This window comes from Cupressus sempervirens, chromosome 7 (genome assembly GCF_028749045.1).
Source record: "Cupressus sempervirens isolate cs-2001-9-10 chromosome 7, ASM2874904v1, whole genome shotgun sequence".
Lineage (NCBI taxonomy): Eukaryota > Viridiplantae > Streptophyta > Pinopsida > Cupressales > Cupressaceae > Cupressus > Cupressus sempervirens.
In genome coordinates this window covers 297,310,825-297,332,835 of record NC_143124.1, presented here as the reverse complement: position 1 = coordinate 297,332,835, position 22,011 = coordinate 297,310,825, and positions in this window count along the sequence as shown.

Genomic DNA, 22,011 nt, shown 5'->3' with positions numbered 1-22,011 from the left:
CCATGTAATGATTTCCAAAAAAATGGAGACTTTAAACTATATAATTTATTCAATCCCAAAGGATTAACTAATGTCTTTCACAATTAAAGCCTAAATATGACCTGGAAGCCCATCAATCCCAACAACGTCTGTTAGTTGTCATGTAATCAATCATTGCAAATTCATCCACCATTTTATTACCTTTGTGATATATGTATTGAATAGTAGCTTCTCAAAATATATAGTTTGATCATGCTATGATTTGGATGCCACAAACTTGAGGCTCATCAAATTTAAAATCTAGCATGATCTCACTATAACAAAATTGCGCTATCAAAAAAATATGAATCATGAAAGCCATAGCCATTTCTTTATTTTCACATTGTTATACTTGTATCCTCTCTCATTTCTATCTTCCAATAGTGCAAACATAGAATGCAAGGTCATTTTCATAGTCAAATTACTTTTAAAATGCCTTCACATTCACACCTATCTAAATCTAGGGGAGGAAGTAATTTTTTAAACAATTCTTTGTATTAAATTATAATTTTTTGAATTTTTTAATCAATTTTTTACTATGTTTTATTAGTTTTTAAAAATAGTTTTGTTTAACTACTACATAATGTGCAACAATGTCTACCTTGTCCTAAAAAAAATCTCCACCCACTCAACCACAAGATCCTCCACAAATTCAATCAAATTCATCACAAAACCCTTTGTTAAAAAGATAAAGAACATCAATGACCTCCACCAACTAAAATGCATCCTCCAAGGATGCAAGAAAATACATTAAATGAAATCAAAAGAGGGAGAACCAAACTAAAAAACTTTCCTTAGGAGTCTCAAAAAATTGGTTGAAAGAAATCCTAGTAGGGAATAATTGATGCACTCACTCAAGTCCATTTTGACCAATGTAGCCTAAGGTAGTGGGCTAATAAATGCATGTCATAATAAGGAGAAGAAAAAATACAATATTATTCTTAAAAATTATCCTATGAAGATGTAAAAATGAGAAAAGGTTTAAAATATGACATATATTTATTTTTTAAGTATCCAATAGAAAAGTGAAGGTGTTTCCCATTCATCGATGCATTAATGAAGACATAAAAATAACTCTAGGGATAGATATTTGATGGTATTTGATCCCCCTCCCTATAATAATTATGAGTTTCCCATTTATTTCTTAAGGAAATTATATTGAGTTTATCCCTAGAGAGATCCATAATTATTTTGATATACTAGACTCTAAGGGTGGAGGTGGAGGGTCATCATTTAAGGGGAAGATAGAACATCATGACCCTAATACACCTAGGGAAATTTTTTCGCAAGCCCTAAGTGAAGCATGTTGCTGCTCCTTCATTATGGTGGAACATCAACACACCATGCAACAATAGTTCCCTCACTTAGAGTCTTAATCATTATGTGACTCCTTTATTGAAGGATGGTCCTTTTAAGTCTAGAGAAGGACATATTTTCTAGTCATGTCAACCTTTGCTATAATTTGGTACTACCAACAAAGATGAGGAGGAGGATGGAAAAGTGATAGATGACAACCTCGATGCAATATTTCAAATTAATTCACAATTTCATAAACTAATTTGATCACATTATTCCAGAAATAATTTTTCAAATTTTATATTATCATTGATATTATACAAATGTTAGTATTAATCGAATAGAGTCTGGCAATGTAAGAACTTCAGTGTTAGTGGATTCCAATCTTGCAATAAGGGAACTTCAATGTTAGCTTATAAAGAAATCATAGTGTTAACTGAGTAGTCTGCATGATAAGCATCAAAGAATATTTTGATCATCAAAGATATAGAGGTCAATCCAAAATAGAGATCTAAATCTACAAAATAAGTTGCTTCATAAATCATTTCAAATAATTGTTATCTTCTAACCATTGTAGAAGTGGAGAAATCTCCTAACAGAGTTGACTTAAAAATTAGATTATAAATCCTCTAACAATGTGACATTTCAAGATTAAAGTGTTTGAAGACCTCTAACTAGACTCCTAATAGGGTGAGCTAAATCCTTTAACAAGTTCACACTTAATAATATGAATTTTAACATTTAATAGGTTTCCCTCCTAGCATGGCTCACTTTAGAAAGAGTCAAAATATTGTAACTAGTTACGTGGTGGTTTTTCCCAAATTGGGTTTCCACATTAAATCTTGGTGTCATCTATGTTTATGTTATTTTATTTTATGCTTTATATTTTTACAACTAAGATACTAAATGTTAAATAGATTAACAATCATAAGACTAATTTGTTAACTGAGTTACAACAAAGAACTTTGTTTTAACTGAGCTAGATAAAGAAGTGCATTATCAGTGAAAAGCTTGATTTGACATCTAGGAAATTGGAATTGTTTTTGTGGCAACTAATTCACCTCTCCCCTCTTAGTTACTCCTTGCATTTCCATTAATTGGTATCAAATAATTTGGTTCTTGCAGCAAAGGTTTCAAAGACCTAAGTTAATGATCAAGATGTCATATAGAAGGGAGATTCCCAAGATTAACAAAGAATTTTTTTCACCATGAAAGGAATTGATGAAGCTACACCTATCACACATTGGAGATATGGGTCTATTCTAATTGGAAAGAAAATATGTTCCACCACCTTAACTGATGACTATGGAACAGATGGAGAAGAACAAATATCACAATACAATGATGATTGATAAAGCTTCCTCTTTGAAATATTATGAATTTGACCAAGAAGGAAAGGTAAATTTAAAGGAAAAGTTTTATTAATTTTTTTCTTATGTGAAACGGTTGATCATATTTTTCTAAGATGTCCAAACAAAGATGATAAAGATGAAAGAAGAAATACAAGGTTCAAAGGAAACAAAGACATCAAAAGCTACAAGGATTACAAAGACAAATGTAAGAAACCTCGCTACATCAATAAAGATTATGATTGTGTGATCATAATGAAGAAGAAGTAGTCTATATTGCTACTAAGGATGAATTTGATAATGATGAAGATGAAAAGATAATACTTATTTCTCATGTTAGAAAGAGAAATGATACATAGATAATAGATAGTGTTTGTTCTCATCACATGAGTAGTGAAAAAAATAAGTTTGAACCTTTAGAACACTATGATGGTGGAATTGTTGACATTATAGTCAATTTGTCTATTAGTGACTCAACACTTAGTCAAATGGTTACATTTCTACCAAGATTATCAGGAAGTTTGCAATGTTAGCCAAGTGATTTAGTGGTTCCTAAGCCAAGTAGTCAGAATATAGTATCTACTAAATGCCTCAGTTTGTTTGCAATGTTTGCTAAGCTACATAGTGTTGAGCGAGCCTCAGAGACAATGTTCAATGCAAATTGAGTGTAGTAGATGCTACTGAGCTATTTAGTGGTCCAAGTGAAGAAGATAACAGTGTTTAGCGATCTTATTGTGTTAATAATATAAATCTAGTGTTGACTGAGTCATGCAGTGTCAACTGAGTGATTCAGTAGCTACCAAGTTTCTCAGTGTTCACCAAGTCCCACAGTGTTGATTGAGTTTGAGCTACTTCAAAGTCATTAGTATGGACCAAGCTTCTAGTTCAACCAAGTTTCGAAGATTGTCGAGCATTGAAAGTGTTTTTAGAGTATTAGAACATCTCTAAATTTGTCTTTAGAACCCATGCCACAACAGTTGGGCCAACTTTGTGAATTATGATGAAATTGGTATTGTAACTAACTCTAGTAAGCTGTGATTTGGTTTGGTATATATGTAATGCATGTTACCATATCCAAGTAAGTATGTGAAGAAACAAGTAATGAGTAGGAGTATGAATTGAAAAAGGCTACAAGTAGTATAAGAAACAATAGAGATTTATCTATCACAATTAGGTGATCATTGTAACATAAAGAATCTCATTTAGTAAATCAGTGTTGCAGGTTAGAGATCAACCACTAGTTCATCCTAATAGGTGTATCAATTAAATCCTTTAATAGGGCAGACTTAACAGTCTTTACTAAATTTCCTAACTGAGTGCATACTTCATTGTATGCTTGTAAATCCTTTAATAAGGTGGACCTCATAGTCCTTATTGCTCTTAACAGGGCAGATCACCAAAAGTGGTTAGTTGTAGGCCTTAATAGGTTAACTTTAAACTGCAATACAAAAGCTTGTGGGTACTATCCCCACCCCATTTTTACTTTCTAATTGGAAGGTTTTTGGATACCATGGGTGAACTTTTGTAGAAGAGAGTTAAGCAATAGAAGCTTAAACAAGAGAATAAAGAAAATCAAGTTCTTGAAGACATAAAGAGCATATTTGTTGATGCTTTGAGTATTGAGGTTGATGGTAATCAACCCATTCTAAACCAATTAGTAGAAATTGTTCAAAAATTTAATGAAGACTTGAATGGATAGGAGAAATTTCTATAAAGAGCTAAAAAAAAGTTTGAAAATAGAGAGTTGGAAAAAGTTGCATAAAGAATTGCAATAGATCAAGTAGAGTTAGCTACTATTCTTGGTTCATTGGAAACCTCTGTGAATAATGTTGTTTCATTATTTTTCAAGCTAAGTGATACATCTATCTTTACAAAGGAAATAAAGGAGAAATTGTCCAAAATAGATAAAGACATGAAGTCAAGTGCACACTGGTTGTCACTTGACCCATGTCATAGTTCTACACATTACACAAAGATCAAATATCTAACAAATTTGTAGGCATATTTATTGAAGGAAGAAGCCAGGATCAGGGCCACACTTGAAAAAATCCAAGGCATGTCTTCCAAACATGAATGCATTGCAGAAACACACTGACCATGCAAAGACTCTCATCCATGACAATAACTTCTCCATAGTTGATCACATGATGGAAATATCAGCAAAAGTTCAAATTGCATTGCAACCAAGAAGGGTTCTACAAGAGAATTAGGACAAGACAATGGTACGTATTCTGAAGGTACATACTAATTTCTTATCACATTTTGGTATTAGCATATAGATATTATACACCTTTGGCATTTATGTCAAAAAGGAAGAGAAGTATATATGTTATACTATAAAAAGGGATAATATATTGTAAAAGAAGAGAAGTATACTATACTCCAGATATATGTATATAGGAGATGTATGTATGGGGGAGTAGTATGGTATTATGAAGATACTTGTACAGATAAGCAAAAAAATATCTTTAGAAAAGCAATTTTGAAAAATTAGAAAAATAAAGTATGTCACGGAGTTATAGCTTCAAGAAGTCAACCCGAGTTCAAGACACAAAATAATTATAAAGGAAGTGTTTGATTTATAGTTTTGAAGTTCATATTTTTGGTTTGATAAGTGTCTTTGCCACTAATGCCAAAGGGGGAGATTTTTGACATTTTTAAAAAAATTTCTATTAGTGACTCAACACTTAGTCAAATGGTTACATTGCTATTGAGCTCTATAGTTACTACTGAGCTTATTGGTAAGATAAAGTTTTATTGGCTCCTGATTCACCCCTCCCCTCTTAGTAACCTTGCCTACCTTATATTTCAAACTCACTATGATGGTGGAAGTGTTAGGTTTTGAAATAGTGAGCCATGTTATGTAAAAGGAAAGGGATTTATGACATTCACTAAAGGAATCAAATGTGACAATTTCTATTTGGTTGAACTACTTAGACACAATATACTAAGAATGGCACGTCTGAAGAATATAGGATACAAAGTAGAATTAAAGAATGGAAAAGGTAACTATTGGATGGTAAAGGAAACCTAGATGGGACTGACAATAAGACAAAATGTAACTTTATTTACCTAGATCATATCAAAAATACATGTTTATTGGCACAAATAGAGGAAAGTTGGATATTGCATAAAAGTATGTATCATGTGAACTTTGATAACCTGGTTACCATAATCAATAATAGAAGAGTAAGAGGCATATGAAATCTAAGGAAACCTGAGATGGCCATGTACAAACAATGTCAAATTGGAAAGATGAGTAAAATAAAGTTTAAAAGTAAGACTTTCAATACTGAAGAAGTCTTCAAAATAGCTCATATAGATCTTTATGGACCAATAGGTATAGAAAACCACTATGAAAACATACATTTCATTCTATTTATTGATGACTATTCTAGGATGATGACTACAATATTCTTAAAAGATAAATGTGATACTTTTCAGAAGTTCAACTAAGGAAATGTACAAACCAAACAACTTATGAATTATGGTATTGATATAAGCCTAATTCTTTTATTTTTTAAGGTATTTGGAAGTAAATTTGATATCTTGGAAGATATAAGGAAAGAAAGTCTTAATAAAAAAAGTGATGAAGGCATATTCCTAGGTTACTCCAATAAGAGTAAGGCATATAAATGTTTGAATCTTTCTACTCACAAAGTTATAGGAAGTGCACATGTGAAGATTGATGAGTTTAAATAAAGAAGTGAAGAACAAAGGTGAAAAGGCCCTAAAGACTATAGAAAGTTTGCTTACTATGAGAAGGAACCTTAGACATTACCCAAGTAAAAAGCAACTGAATCAGAGCAGAAATAAAATGAACCTACTTAGTCACCTAGTTCATCAATGCAACCTGAGTTATAGATAGTGCAACTTGAGTTATAGATAGTGCAACCCAAGTTGTAGCTAGTTCAGCTAGAGGAACCCAAGTCAAAGATAGAGGAGCCCAAGAAAAAGGAATAAGATCACAAGCATAGATAACCAAGTGAGCCTAGTTCAAAAACAAGAAGGAGAGAGCCTAAACTTTCAAAATATGTCATAAGATATCATGCACATGAATAAATAATTAGAGGAGAGATATATGGTATACTGACCAGGAATAATTTAAAAGGTACATGCTTTCTTAGTGTATTTGAACCTAGATTAGTAAAAGATGCTTTAGAAAATAAAATTTTAGTAGAGGCAATGAATGAAGAAATTAAGCATATAGAAAAGAATAATACCTAGACTCTTGTACCTAGGCCTAAGGATAAGAATCCGATTGTTATAAAATGGGTATTTAGAAATAAATAAAATGAAAAATGAGAAGTAACAAGAAACAAGGAAAGCTAGTGTGCAAAGGATGTGCACACGAAGAGGGTATCGACTATGGAGAAAACTTTTTTCCTATTGCAAGACTTGATGGAGTTAGAACACTACAAGCATATGTTACACATAAATGATACAAATTTTATCACATGGATGTGAAATTAGCTTTCTTAAAGGGAACCTTGGAAGAAGAAGTCTACATTGAATAGCCTAAAGGTTTTGTTGAGTCAAACAAAAGAGACATGGTATGAAAACTACAAAAAGCACTATATAGACAAAAACAAGCTATAAGAGAATGGTATAAATAGCTACATTGATATCTGGTAAGAATTGGTTTTGAAAGAACAAATGATAATAATAGTCTATATAGAAAGGAAGGATTATAGGACAACATATTGCTAGCAAAAAAATTATTGATGATATCATATTTAGAGGGCATGAGATGTTGTGCAAATAATTTGATGAAGAAATTAGGAAAGAATTTGGAATATCTATGTTTGGAGATATGGAATTCATTATTGGCCTACAAGTACATCAAACGAAGGATAGTATCTACATCATTGAATCAAAGTACATCAAGGAAATATTGAAACAATTTGGAATGGAAAATTCTAAATGAGTTGGGACACCTATGTCTACTAGACATAAACTGTCAAAGAATGATGATTCAAAGGAGGTAAATTAGACTACCTACAGATCTATGATTTAGAAACTTCAGTATGTGGTAAGCACCAAATCTAATATTGCATTAGAAGTCAACATAATTGCAAGGTATTCTGCAAATTGCAAATACAATTACATGATGATAGTAAAAAGGATTTTGAGGTATGTAAAATGAATTGAACAATATGGTTTATGATATGAGAAAGGAGGGAACTCTGAGTTAAGAACCTTTACTCATGTTGATGGGGTAGGAAGCATTGATGACAAAAAGAGCACTGGTGGAGAAGCATTTTGTACTAACATCGTTTATACCAGAAAACTAGAACTACATCAAATCTCAATTATCATGAATTAAAAAAAATTATATACCTTTCATTAGGTATGAGATATGGAGATTTAAAAATTGTTACTTGATTCTACTCTAGTACACCTTGGGAACACTTACATCTTGCATATGTTAGAGCATTATTGATGCTAGATGAATAAAAAAATTGCATTACATTTACGTAGCCAACTATCGATAACAAATTTGAAAGATTGGTCCTATGATTGAAAATTTGGAAGATGAACTCTTTAAAATATTTTGATTGACCATGAATGCAACTTTTTATACTAATTAAAATGTGCCTACTATGATGAGATAAAGTGTTGTATCAAAAAACTAATCTTTATGCAAATGGAGCTTCTTAACACTATCCTTATGAACTTCACAAATCTCCAATATCCTCATGAGGTCTTAAATGTCATCATCAAAATTTTTTTGCCCAATTCTAGTTATTTCACCTTGGGAACACTTAGTTCCATCATGTTTCAGAGCATTCTCTATGTTACATGAATGAAACAAGGTCTCTACTAGTGATTATATTGCAATAAGGAATTGACAGAGCTAAAATTTACTAATCCCATGATGAATAGTTTGGAAGATTACAATCTTTCACTTTATTAAAAAATTAAACTTTTTGTCCCAATTAAGATTCTCTTGTCTTTTTTTTCTTTGTGACAGGGTCTTGCATGCAGGTGTTCTTTTGGATCTATGGATTTTTTCTCATCAAATCCTTCATGGCATCAAAGTTGGAGTAGCTATAGCTTTTTCTTCTTTGGAGGAAAATAGGAATGAGGATTTGACAAAGTAGATCTATCTTTTTTGAGTTGTTTGTGTGAAAATATAGTGGTCTCTAAATTTTAGGACACTTTGAGTCCAAAAAGACCTCACAATTGGATTTAGAGGATGTCAAAACACCTATTTCCATATAAAGCACTTCACTTTTGGAGTTTGGGAAATTCTGAGGCAATTTTTGTTTTGCTTGCTAGTGTCATGCAACTCTTGGCACACATTTTGATGTGTTCTCTATCAAAAAAATAAAAAAATAAAATACCACATTCAAATGAGCACATTTAAAATTTAAAAAACTATACCACCATCATGCCACCATATCCCTACCATTACACTACTACTATTGATGTTCACAGCTTGCATGCCACCTTGATTGCCCACCTATCATTCGTTGTTTGTGTGCCACTACTACTAGCTTCTCTTCCCATGCACTACTCATGCTCCACCTATATCTCATGTAATGTGCATGAAAAACATCTCCTTAGTATGTATGAGGTAGAAGATCAAGAAGATCCTCTAATGGAAGGGAAATTGATCTATGGGGGAGAGAGTGAGATCTCCTATAAGAGAAATTATTTTTGATGACAATGAGGAGAAACATTTAATGGGGGAGAAGCTAAGCCTTTTTCAGTGTGTGAACCACTAAAGTGAGTAGAAAAAGTTGCAGAAAAAAGTATTTTTCATGTGAAATTCAAATTTGATTAATGAAGAGAATTTGAAAGGAAGAGAACAACAACACTTGAAACATAGTGTCATTTTGGTATTCTTTGAACTTATATGTTTTTCATCTATGTTGCCATCAATGCCAAATGGGGATATTGTTAACATGAATTCTGATGGTATTCCTTTGGGGTAGTATCCTAAGCATTAGAGAGCATGTAGTATGATTGACATGTTACATTCATGAATGATAACATAGTATGCTTTCTATGAAGACTAGAAGAGTAGCAGACAAAGATCAAGGTCATACAGATAGAGGTTTGATGTTTAGGTCAAGCATGGTTAAGAACATGTTCTATGCTATGTCCTGATGATGAGGTTAAGTGGGAATCAAATAATTTGAAGATGTAAAGAAGATATATTTGATTTATAGAAAGCAACACAAACATAGAGTACCTGATAAGAAGTTCTTGATGATCAAATTGTATCTCCTAGTAGAGATAGAATCAGGATATGTGAAGTTATACAATGACATAGGACAATATGATGATGACATTGGTGAGTGTGCATGGCCTAGAGTCACACGTGTGAGAAGATGTAAAGACTGTGAGCTGATAGTTTGTGTGATTGTGGAATAAATAACTATCTTAATGTGGTCCTATTATAATTAATTAGGAAAGCCTCAAGAATGAATCAAGGAATTTTTTGAGGACATGGTATTAAGGAAATTATTTTCCTTAGTTGAGAAGTGTGTTTGTGATATATGTGAATTATGAAATGTATGAACAAGAAAAGAGTATTTGGTAAATGCAAGTAAGTGAACCAAGGAATTATTGAATGTGAAGTTGGTGATCTGGTATCAAGATCGGAAGGAGAAGTAGAAGTCTACTTGACAGGATAGAGGAAGAGGAAGTACAAGTACAATTCATTTATCTTATTCTATACAAATATCATTTGGATAGTGGGTTCATTGTTCTTTCCCCTAAAGTTATTTGGACAATGGGTCCATCTACCTTCTACAACTCCTAACAGGGTTGCCACAACTCCTAATAGGGTTGGAATCTTCTAATAGGGATTCAAAGTCTCCTAAAAGGGACTAATATGTACTAATGTTTTTATTGACTCCTAATAGGGTCCAATCTCTAACAAGGAACATTTATATTAGTACGTCATTTTGTGGGTACCATCCCCACCAAGGTTTTCCTTTTAATCAATGGTTTCCCTACTTAACATATTTGGTGTTATTGTGTATGATTATCTTGTTATGGTTGTTGATTATATTTCTTGTATGGTAAATGATTATTAAGGTTGATAATTGTTGTAATAATTGTATAATTTATTCATTCCCACCCTCAATTATATTGGTGGGCTTTATATTCTAGTTCATGTATCATTTGTTCTCATTTCTATCTCTTCCTCCTTTGAACTTGTTGTTTCTCCTCCATTCTTGTCATTCATGTTAGGACATCTTGTAGTAATATGACCAACTTTATTGCATGAAAAATAGATTATAGGAAGTTTAGCTTTGAATTTTTCTTAACCTCTAGGTAGTCTCTGAGCCATTAATGCTTCAAGATCCTCCAAATCATCATCGAAAGATTCACTCTCTGTATCCTCATACTTTCCTTTCTTCTTCTTAGACTTATGTAAAACCGATTGTGACCAATAGCAAGGGTAGTAAAGTTATAAAACTTTGACAATTCCAATGCACTGAGTCTACCAACTAGAGTATCAAGGTTAAGTCATTATTGGGAGTACATCTTACCTATTGTAATGTAGACAATCTAATAGCATAAATATGAAGTAAGGTTCTTAGTACCTTGTAGTTCATTAATCTTTCCTTTAACTCCTCTATTAGTATTCACAATTTCTTTGATTCTTCCAACATATGGAGCAATGTTCTCACCTCCTACCACCTTCATGTCCTCAAAATTTCCTCTCAAGCTTTCTCATTTGGCTCTTAGTAAATCCTTATCTCCTCCTTGGATCTTTTCTATCTTTTTCCACATTCACTTTTCATTATTGAATTATATTATATCATGAAACTTTACATAGCCTAGGGTAGATGCAATCTCCAACATTGCACGATTTTCCTCGTATTTCTCCTTTATCTATTGGTCCATCATAGGTGCAAGCACTGTTACATATTCATTTTCCAAGTAGAATACTATTGAAGCTCCAAATCTAGTAATGTGCATCTTTATTAGACTTTTTCATGTAGTGATGTTCTCCTTGTTCAACTTGGGTACCTTCTATCTATACATATTGATATTTAGCTTCAAGTTCCTTCAATATTTTTACTACAAGTACAATGCCCCTCATACCAATTTTTATAATGATTTAGAATAACTAAGAGGGGAGATTTAGGTAGGGTGTGGGGGTTTGGGGAAGGGGGTGTGAGGTGAATCAGTTATCCTCAAGTCCATATGTACTAGTTGAACTTTTGAGCTCATCAAACAAATTAAATCTAATATTTAGTCCACTTGGTCTATATAGCAACATAACACTTACTACCATGCAAATTTTAGTTCACTATCCCAATGATAACAAAATTGTAGAATACAAAACATTAAATAGTAAAAAATCTCAAGTAACATCAATAGAAGTAAAACACCCAAATTTTAGGTGAAAACCAAATTTGAGAATAACCACCAATAACATGTAACAAAATGTTCACTCTTCTAAATTGAGCTCTGTTAGGAGCCAACCATGTTAAAGTTTACAAAACACACTATTATGAGTGACCCTATTGAAAGATTTAATCAACCTATTCAGAGTAACCTTGTTAAAGTACTTTAAAACATTCTATTAGAATTTCACCATGATTAAACATGTTGTCACAAAAGTTTGCACCCTTTTCCAAAGTTTTTACTTAAGGACAACATTGTGAAACATGGAAACAACCTCCAAGCTGTGGGACTTGAACCTTGAGGTTGAGTCTTTAGAGAAGGTTGACTTCTTTACTATTTGGATTCACCTAACCACACTTCAAGAGGAAAAGGGATAAGGAATGTATAGAAGCAAACTATCTAATCTATTCTAAGGAGGTGATGCACCAAGATAGAGTGTTCAAAACAATCTCTACCCATACATGAACACTTGAACTATTATGATATCAAAGATATACATATTCAAACTAGTTGAAATCCAAAAGGTTCTATTGGAATTTCACCATGATTAAAGGTGTTGTCACAAAAGTTTGCACCCATGTTCAAAGTTTTTACCTAAGGACAACCTTGTGAAACATGGAAACAACCTCCAAGTTGTAGGACTTGAACTGTAAGGTTGAGTCTCTAGAGAAGGTTGGCTTCCTTTACTATTCAGATGCACCTAACTACTCTTGAAGAGCAAAAGGGAGAGGGAATGCATAGAAGAAAACTACCTAATCTATTCTAAGGAGGTGATGCACAAAGATAGAGTGTTCAAACCAATCTCTACCCATACATGTAGACTTGAACTATTATGACATCAAAGATATAATGATTCAGACTTGTTGAAATCCAACTATCACATGTAGATTAGACAACCAAAATTAATCATACAAGGAAGAAGAGAATTCACTTATATACAATTCATAGGTCAAAAAGAGATGCAATCATGAAAATTGTAGATAGCCACAAAAAATTGAAGAGAGGTAAATGGTTCTCACATAGTCATCAATGGCTGAAGGAGATAAGGCAGGATGTCATTAGGTCTAGAGGCAAAGGGAATTTATAGTGAATTTTTAGAGCAATATTAGAGAAAAAGAGAAGGGTCCACCTTCAGAAAGAATTATGACCTTACTTTTATATTTCAAGCATAACTAAGATATTTTTTACTGAAGTTACTCCACAACCACTGCCATTAAATGCTCAGAGAAAAATCAAGATGATCCAAATAATAGATTTGATTTGGTACACTTGCAAAGGCATGAAAATCATGGAAACCTTGACTAGTGTAAACCCTGAAGTGATGGAAATGATGCCAATCAATTCATAGTTTGGTAGATAGATAACTAGGTGATGAGTTCATGCTCCTTTTACATTTAATAGGCATAGAGATGTTGAAAGCAATCTGCAAATGATCAATATCTTATCTACCATTAAAGATTTGTTTTGTCTTTGCTACCAACACACCAAGTCATATGTATCAGTAGGTTAATCATATTCAATGTTCATCCTCTATCTTTCTTGCAATTCTATTGGTCAGAGACCCCCTTTTCTAGCTTATACATGTGAAACATATTTACCATTGTCAACCAAGGTTCTACGATCCTACAATCATTAACCTATTTAAATATCGGGCTCCCTTTAAGGTTTCTTTATGATCTTATGCTTGCCACGATGTTACAATAAACCTTCATTTCATGCCTTTAGAAGACCTCTACAACTACACCTATGATCTTATGAAAATCACATATTGTAAGATCGTCATCCTTCTTACCACTTCCTATAACCATACACTTCTATGATGTTACCATTACTACATATCATACTATCAAAGGCTCTATTAATTATCTTCATGATATTACGCTAGGTCGTAAGATTGTAACATGAGAACATAGTTGTATCATCATAGCCTTGACTTTCACCCTTTACGATCTGGAGAAATGGGGCCCACTGGGGACACACATCAAGAACTCGCTATGTTCCTATCACTAAAGATCAATTAGTATTCCATACTGACATAATGAGAGATATTGATGTCTTTATTTGACGGCTTGAAAACATGTAACCAATTTACTAACCATGCCAAGATCTAAACCAATTAGAACCCATCTGTATGCCAACCTATCTAACAAACCTTTACTTTTGCATCCTACCAAGGGAGTGACATCATTTGGTACACACGTCACAATGTCACTATGTCACCTTCCATAAGATCCTTGTAACTTTATAAGGAAACAAGGCAATGTCCATAGATGTTAGGAAGATTTGACAAAGAGTGCATAAACTAAGAACATGCAGCCACCAAATTGGTCATGTCAGAGACTCGACCAATGAAACACCCACTATACACCAGCTTGTTGTCTCTCCAAAGTCATCTAGCAATAGTAGCTAAGTAGGGGAGTATAAAGTCATGTTCTTAGTATGTATAGCATTTACTATTATCATCTTTCTGGATCGACAAGCTATATAGGCATCTACAATAGCCAACCATGTTCACCCTAAAATTAAAGGATATCCACCCATGTTAGCCTTTGGGGAGAGGACAACAAAATTAACTAGATACTACCAAGAGTTTAAGGTGACTATGACATCTTCTATCATCCCATTTGGCTTGATAGTAGAGTTATCAACAACATGAAGTATGGTGGGTGTTTCTCTAGGACCAATGATATGTAATTGAGACAATACTTCCTTTGTCATGACATTTATAGATCCTTCTGAGTCAACTAAATCATTTTGAACTTGCATCCCATGGATGGTGAAAACAACAACACAAGACTCCTAGGTTCAAAATATTTAGGTATAGTTAATTTCTCTAGCATTAAATTAGACAACTTGTCCTAAGACATGAATGGTTTTTGGATCTTTCTTCTTCCTTCCTACTTGTTTAATACATGCTTCCTTGATAGATTTAGTATAGGTAGGGACTTCCTTGATAGTGTCTAGTAATGGTATTTTTACTGTCATTTGCTTTAGTTGATTAAGCAAATCAATTACTATATGGTTTTCTATAGGCTACCCTTGTTCCATCAACCTATGAGGAAACAACGGTTCTTTGGCTAGAGAAGAGGTCTACTGATTTGACACATTCATTTGTTCAATTGGGGAATCTTCAACTTTAGTTATTATAGGCTTTTGGGGTTAAGGAAGAGTAGTGCCTAACCTTAAGTGAATATCATTCAAGGAGATAGCATAGCTTTATTGTTGTGCTAACTATTTTGTATTGTTGAGATTAAGATTAGGCTAAATTGGTAGCTGAGTCTGCTTGGGAGGAGTATTAGTGGTTGCAAGAGGGGGCATTAGAGCTTGCTGCTAAGGTGGTGGCATTAGGGCTTGCTGATTAGGTTGGGTATTCCAATTTTGAGGTTTTTTCCAACCTTGTTGGGGTTGGTGCCAACCTTGCTGAGGTTGTTACCAACCTTGTTGGGGTTGTTACCAACTTTTCTAAGGTTGTTTCCAATTATTATTTTGACTAAAACTAGTATTTTGAGAATTTTATCATTGATTGTTACTATTATAACTTTGAAGAGCATCTTGTGGCATACCTTGTCTTTGAGCCCATGACCTTCATTGAGAAATGTATAACATTTCTCCATTTTCATCAATGGCTTCAAACTCAGTAGGCATTGGTTGTGTCTCCAAACTTGCAATAGATTTGCATCTACATTGTCTTTTCTTTTCCCTACAATGCAGACAATATTTCGCTAATATGGCATCAGCTTCATCTTTCTTCCTTTTTGCATGCATGGTATCAGTTGTGTCGCTACATCATTAGTGGTGTCTAGCTTGAAATATGACAATAAATTGTATAATTCTATCTTTGATAGTCTTGAACTACCATTAGACTTATGTGGTAGATCTTTAAGTCCCTACCTTTCTTCACAGTGGCCCTATAATAATTTAGACATATACTTTATATATCAGTCAATTTTTTCTAAGTGCTATCTCATCTTTCTATAGGATCTAGAGCTTCAATGCTTACATCATTTACACCTCTTAGAAAAAGATGTCTATTTCATTCCTTATTCAGTTGATGTTGTGTGTTACACTGCAAGTTGAACATGAACCAAGTAATATAGTCTTCCAATGTTTCATCGTCCTTTTGGGACATTTTGAAAATGTCACCCCCCTTCAAATCTCAACTGCAACAATATTCTTTATACTTTGTAAGAAATAAGTTGCTCATAGCAAGCAAATCTGCTATAGCATTCGCACCCAACCCCATGAACCATCTCAAAGAAGCTTCCTTTAAGGTAGATGGAAACAACTTCAATTTGTGGGCATCACTTGTATAGTCATTACTTCTAAAAGGATGTCAAATGCAAAGAGATAGGTTTTAGGGTCTTCAGTGATTAGGCCATAAAACTTGGGAAGTGCAGTAGCAGGCATGTTCTTCAAGTTTTTTTTACCCTATCGAGGAGGGATAGGAAAATGAAATGCAAGCTAACATTGAGTTACTCCTAGAGTAGGACCTGGTGGTGGTGGTTGATATATAACAAGGGCAATTAGATTATCTTGATATTCAAGTTTAGAAAAAAGATCATTCAAATGCAAGGATTCTCCAGAGGATGAGGGTATTCATTCTTGACCAGCAACAAAAGGATTTTCAAATGGTTCTTCTTCTTTGTTCTCACTATGAGGTTCTTCAAGTTTAGAATTAAAAATTTCTTCTTGATTATTATGGGGAAAAAATCTCCCAAGGAGGTCTCTTCTTCTATGCATGCAAGATAATGCAAAATCTAAAGTAACATAACAACTTCAGGGCTGAATTAGATTGACACCTTCCTTGCCAATGGCACCAAAAATGGTTGATCAACTTAATACCTTAGTAACAAAGGATTGGACATCCTTTCACATTGATTCCATGGTTAGACAACATCATTTCTTTTTCTTAAAATAGTAGACTAACTTCATTTAATTTGTGAACCTAGGAGTGTAAGCTTGAGAGGGTGACTAGAAAGTATATGCTTTAATTCCTCTTTAAGTCATTACAACTAAAGAAAAGGAAATGTTGAAGGAGACCTATGCTAGAAATTAAAATGACAACTTAACTGAAAGTATTTGAGAATGGTTTGTTGATAATAGTAATATTTGTTGATGGTATCATATTTGGAGGTAATGATGACATAAGCGATAAGTTTACTAAAGCAATGAAGAATAAGTCTGAGATGAGCATGATATGAGAAATGAAGTTTTTCCTAGGGTTGGAGATTGTGAAGAATAGTGATGGTATTTTCATTTCATAAGCTAACTACTTGAAATACTTATTGAAGAGATTCAGATTGGAAAGTTGAAAGCATGTTGGTACACCTATGATAACTAGTCACAAGTTATCTCACAAAGTTGAGGCACCTATAGTTGAGAAAAAGAAGTATAGATCCTTGATTGGAGGTTTGAAATATCTGACTCACACCAGACTAGATATAGAAAATGCAATTGGAATTGTAGCTAAATTTCAAGTTGATCCTAAGGAGTGTCATTATATAATAGTAAAGAGGATATTCAAATATTTGAAAGGAACATTTGATTATGGTATTTGGTATGATAGATCAAGTGATTTTACTTTATGTGCATATACTGATGCATATTGGGCAAGCAATATGGATGAAAGAAAGAGAACCAATGGTGGAGCATTCTTTCTTGGAGGAAGATTGGTTTGTCAACTATGTAATAAACAAGATTGTATTTCATAGAGTATGACTAAGACAGAGTATGTTGCAACAACAAATAAATGTAATCAAGTGATGTGGATTAAATAGATGTTGAAGGATATCAGGACTAAGTTTATAGAAGTTGTTATCATATACTATGGTAACACAAGCATAGTGACTATATTTAAGAATAATGTATTGTAGGCTAAGACTACGCATATATCTATTAAGTATCATGTCTTGAGATAGAAGGAATTTAAAAAAAAAGAAAAAGATTAGAATATGTGAGTACTAAAGATCAAATTGCAGATATCATTATGAAGCCCTTACCTAAAGATACATTTTAGTACTTGAGAGGTATGCTTCAGGTTATGCCCCTGGCTACTTCTGAGTAGATGATCTAGAGATTGCATTAGTCTAGTAGTACAGAGCACTATTGTTAGATTGGATTGAATGCTGATGCTTTGCATATGGGGGAGTATTTGTGATGAGCTAAGTCATTGAGGAATGTTGGTATTTGGTCTTGAATAATGTCTTTAGACACTTGAGTTGATTAAATACTTAGATCAATAAATTGACATATTGATGCCTTTTTTCATTGATGATAATGGGGGAGAATATGCATGAAAAAAATCTCCTAAGCATGTATGGGGAGAAGGCATGGAAGTTGAGCTACTCTATTAGGGAGATTTAGAAAGATTCATGTAAAGAAAGGAGGAGGAATATCTCTATGGGGGAGATATGCAACATGAGGAATTCTGATGTATTACGAGTTGTTTAGTGTGAACAACTATTGCCAATCCTAAAGAAGAAGAAAAATAAAGCAGTATTCCTAAAGATTTCAGATTTGATTAATGAAGAGAATTTGAGAAGATGAGAACAACAACAATATAGTACTATCTGGTATTCTTGGAACTTAGATATTTTTCATCTATGTTTCCATCAATGCCAAAGTGGTAGATTGTTAGCATGAATGTTAATGATACTACTTTGGTGGAGTATCCTAAGCATTGGAGAGTATTGACATGTTGCATTCATGACTATGTTTGTCATTGATGTCAACATAGTAGTAAGTTTGTAAAGACTGACAGAGTAGAAGACAAAGATCTTATTTGTACAGATAATGTTTGATTATTGGGTGATGCACATTCAAGGACATGTTCAATATAGTGTCTTGATTTGAAAGTTAAATGCACAACACGTAAGTTGAAGATGTTTGAAAGTTGTGCCTGATTTACAAAGATAAGTATAGATCTAGATAGAGTATCTCAGAAGCGGTTTCTAAAATTTTCTTGATATCCTTTGATAATGATCTAATATGTTGATGCACAGTCAACCAGTAATAGAGGACACTCTGATGGTGATGTCAACAAGCTCCCAGGTCCTGAAGTTGCACGTGCAAAGTTTTGTAACTACTATGATTCAATAGTGATACTATAATTGTAAATCAATTAATTATATTATTATAATTAATTGGGAAAGCCTCAATATTGACTTAAGGAATTGTTTTGAATATATGGTATAAAGGAAAGATGTTTTCCTTGTTTGTAAAAGGTATCAAGTATTGTATTGAGTGCAAAGTGTGAAAAGGAGCAGAGTGTTTACTGAATGCAAGTAAGAAATCTAAGGGATTATTAGATGCAATTTTTGTAATCTAGTTACAAGATCAGAAAGAGTAGAATTCCAGTTACAAGACAGAAAGAGGAAGGAGCACTACTATTCATTTCTATTATTATGCAAGGAATAATGTAGAGATCATCTGGATAGTTGGTTCATTGATCTTGCCCTTGAAGCTATTTGGGAAGTGGATCCAACTATCTTCCACAACTCCTAATAGGGTTGGAATCTCCTAATAGGGATTCAAAATCTCCTAACAAGGACCAATATGCACTAAATGTTGTTATAGACTCCTAACATGATCCATCCTCTAACAAGGAATATTTATATTAGTACATCATCTTGTAGGTACCATCCCCATTGGGGTTTTCCCTCTAATCAAGGGTTTCCCTAGTTAATATATCTGGTTATATTGGTGTATTGTATATTCTAACAAAACTAACATCACCCCCCCCCCCCCCATCCTCGTAGTTATATTGGTGGACTATATATTCTAACAAAGCCTTGGGTTGGAAATGTTCAAGTGATGCATTGTGGTGTTTATGCATTTACAAGATTGTATGTTGTATCCCATTCGAGCCTTGTTTCCACTTTCTTGGGGATAGTCTCTGAGGAGACCTATGGTTAGGAGGAGAGTCTCTATGGTTCTTGTTTGTTTTTTCCCTTTTTATGTATTTTTAGATATTGTGTTCAATTGATCAATGTGAAAAGCTCAGATTGCTCAATGCGATGTTGTAGCATGAGGAAGAACCTTGTAATTATGTGATGTCTTCAAATGAAGATTTATCCTCCTATGTTGTTATGTATTATAGTTGTAAAGATGAGATCACCTTCTTATGTACATTATTGTGAAGTGTGATTTCATGGAAGAGATGAAGAACATGGGAGATGATCATAAATATTTGTATTTTAGTTTCATTAATATGCATTTAGATGCATTGAAATGGAAGAGTGATGTATCATAAAAGTTTGCATCAATTTTCCCTTGAAAAGTTGGGATACCAAAATTTACTTATACTTTAAATGAGGTTTTCTCACCAAATGTTCAATTCCTTGGACTAGCTTGCAACTGATATATTTGTGTTATTAATGATTTGTTCTGAGGAAGAGAAAATAATCTAGTATATGATTCTCATACCACCATGTCCATCATAACAAAACACTAAAGAAAAATGAATTTTTTTTTTTAAAACATCAAAATGTGTTTGAGTTGCCAGTAGGAGTACCCTCACACTACCAAGTTAGACATTCTACCGATTTGATTATGGGAACACAATTACCTAATGAGCCAATATATAGGAGATTTTTGTTAGAAAATGACGAGGTTAAAAGGAAAACACAAGAACTGATTCAAAATGAGCATATTTGCCCAAGTGCATCTCCTCGTGGTAGCCCAATTGTACTTGCAAAGAAAAAGGATGGAATATTGAGACTTTCTTATTCCTGTGTACTAAACTTGAGTTTTCTTATGCAAAGAACAAGATGTTGGTGGCCTTTCTTATTCATCAAACATTGTAGAAACTTGAGCTTTGAATGAAATGAACTACTTTTGGCTTGCATAATCCTGTGTACTAAAATTGTTCTATTCGCATCAGAATTAACAATACCACAATTATCACACTAGGTATATCAATATATAGTTAATATGTGCCAATTACTAAATATATCAATATAATTATGACATATGTAAAATAACGTACTTATTATATGTTATTTAGTGCATATTGAGTAAAATATTTACTAAATGCCATACATTAAAAAATATTTTTTTATATTTAAATATTAATAAACATTTTATATTTTGTAAATACGGATTATAGCATTGCATAATATACAAGGTATCATACAATTAGTGATTAAGTTGGTTGATTAGTAGGTAGTGATCATTAGATAACAAATAACGTTAGCAAATTTAGTTAGAAGATAATGAAATAAAAGGTAGTTAGTAAAATTAATAAATTAGAATGTTTGGATGTTAGTTGTATAGTGTAACATAAATGGAAGGTTAATAAACTTACTAGGTTAGTTGGTATTATGTAATTAGTATGTAAGGAAATGAAATTAGTTAGTAATTGATATTAGTAAGAGATAAATAATTTAGTTAGTGGTTAGTGTAAATGGATTAGTAAATATTAATAAGGAGGTTAGTTGTTAGTTTTTCGAATAACTCAGTCAGTTAGATTTTGATTTGGGATTGGGGTTAATATAATGGTAGATGACAATTGTGTGAATAGTTTAACATTATCAAATTTAACATAGATAAATACAACACCATGATTAAGCTGAGAGGCTTTCTATAGTGGCAGCAATCTTCAATGTAAACATTTTTCATTTTGAAAAAAATTGTTGTTCATTTACATGTCGGAAAAATAAAATAGGAATAGACTAAATATAATTATAATTATAATTGTGAAAATTGCAGAGAGGAAATGGAAGTAAAAGTGAGTCAGATCAAGAGTCTTGAATCATTTCATCACGCCTCTTAGACTCACATAAATATGCGATGATAAAAATTATGGAACTAGCTATATATACCTCTATATATATTACGCCGAGAGTAATCGTTCTCGAGATGCCTATTTTTATTTAATCCCAAAGTTATTTTAATCGAAGTTGGGATTAATGAAAATAAAAATAGGCGCCTCGAGAACGATTACTCTCGGCGTAATATATATAGAGGTATATAT